This window comes from Lathyrus oleraceus, chromosome 5 (assembly GCF_024323335.1).
Source record: "Lathyrus oleraceus cultivar Zhongwan6 chromosome 5, CAAS_Psat_ZW6_1.0, whole genome shotgun sequence".
Classification (NCBI taxonomy): Eukaryota; Viridiplantae; Streptophyta; class Magnoliopsida; order Fabales; family Fabaceae; genus Lathyrus; species Lathyrus oleraceus.
This window is the reverse complement of record NC_066583.1, coordinates 405,901,745-405,903,215: the sequence shown is the minus strand read 5'-3', so window position 1 is coordinate 405,903,215 and position 1,471 is coordinate 405,901,745.

The following is a 1,471-nucleotide window of genomic DNA, read 5'->3' as shown; positions in this document are numbered from 1 at the left end:
GCTTAGAGGCCAGATCGAAGCAACTTAGTTCATGTACCTCAAATTTCAACTCCATGTATCTCTTAATATACTTTGAGTTGGAGTGAATTGAGGCCAAATTCGAACTTAGTGCCATTTTTACTTTAAGATCATGTCCTTATTTTTAATTTTGGTGATGGTTGAAGGTGGACCAGTCTGGTGAGGTCCACCGGAGAAGAAGATCGGAGCTACAACTCCGACTATGTGTTGGAATCTCTCACAACCATAGGATCCATCTAATTTGTTTTAATAATGAGCGTTCTTTCTGATTACCAAGGTTATGGCGTGCTGACTAGAGTCTATCGCGGGTAGCACGTTTGTGACCATTTGATCTGCCACCCCAATTAGTGAGGGAGATCAAGTGGTCCACGTTTTTTCTGATACTTTAATTTTCATTTTAATTGCATTATTTTCAATAATTCATATTAAATTCAATATTGATCCAAAAAATATGGGACTTTCACCAAAAAATTTCAAAAAATTTTCTTTTTCATATTCTGAATTAAAATTATTTTTTGGATCATTATTAATATTTTTCATGAATTAATTGATTTTGCATTTGTTTTTAATTGTTTAAAAATATTTTTAAATGTCCAAAAATTATGAAATTTTTTCTCCAAGGTCCTTTGACCTTGTTTGACCTATGATAAATCTCATGGCCATTTCTTTGGTGTTTTGATGAGATTTTAGGAATTGGACAAACCATATTTAATTTAAATGCACTATTTTAGTATTTTAATTTGAATACATGCCAAATAAATTTGTTGACCAATTGTTATGATTTGTTTATGTTTGACTCTTGTTGTTGGACCTTGGTCAAGGTTGAATTGATTTTGTCAAATTAATATCATTGGATTTAGGGGATTGATGGAATGTACATTCCATCTCCAAAAATGAATGGATGATATTAATTTGGTAAAAGTCCTCATTTGACCAATTTGTGTTTTGACCCATTCCCCTCCCACTTCATCTTATTCCCTTTCTTCATTCATTCATTCCATTTGGCCTATGATATCTCATAATCCTAAGGCTAGCTGATTGAAAAATTGACATGAGTATGGATGAGATTAGGCCACACCTTTTGCATATTCTTTTTGTGTGTGGTATGTTTCATGAGCATAGTCCATTATACCATGTCTCTAACATGCATTAACACCAAAATTTTATTGCCCGACCTCAAATAGTTGTGACTTCTACATAAGTCCAATTACAATTGCTTAACATAGGGCTAAATTTGTGACATAAAATGGATAAGTATTCTAGTTGGTGAGATTGTAAGTCTCCCCTCTTTCATGGTATTGGGTGGAAACTTGGCCTTTTTTCCTTCCTTTGGAAGATGCCTTGGTTCAAGGATCCATGCTTGTGATAGGTGGATTGAGTGTTCTTCAAAGAATGGCTTCAATTAAAAAGCAAAAGCAAAACAATACTAACTTCTAACCAATTAACTACTAAC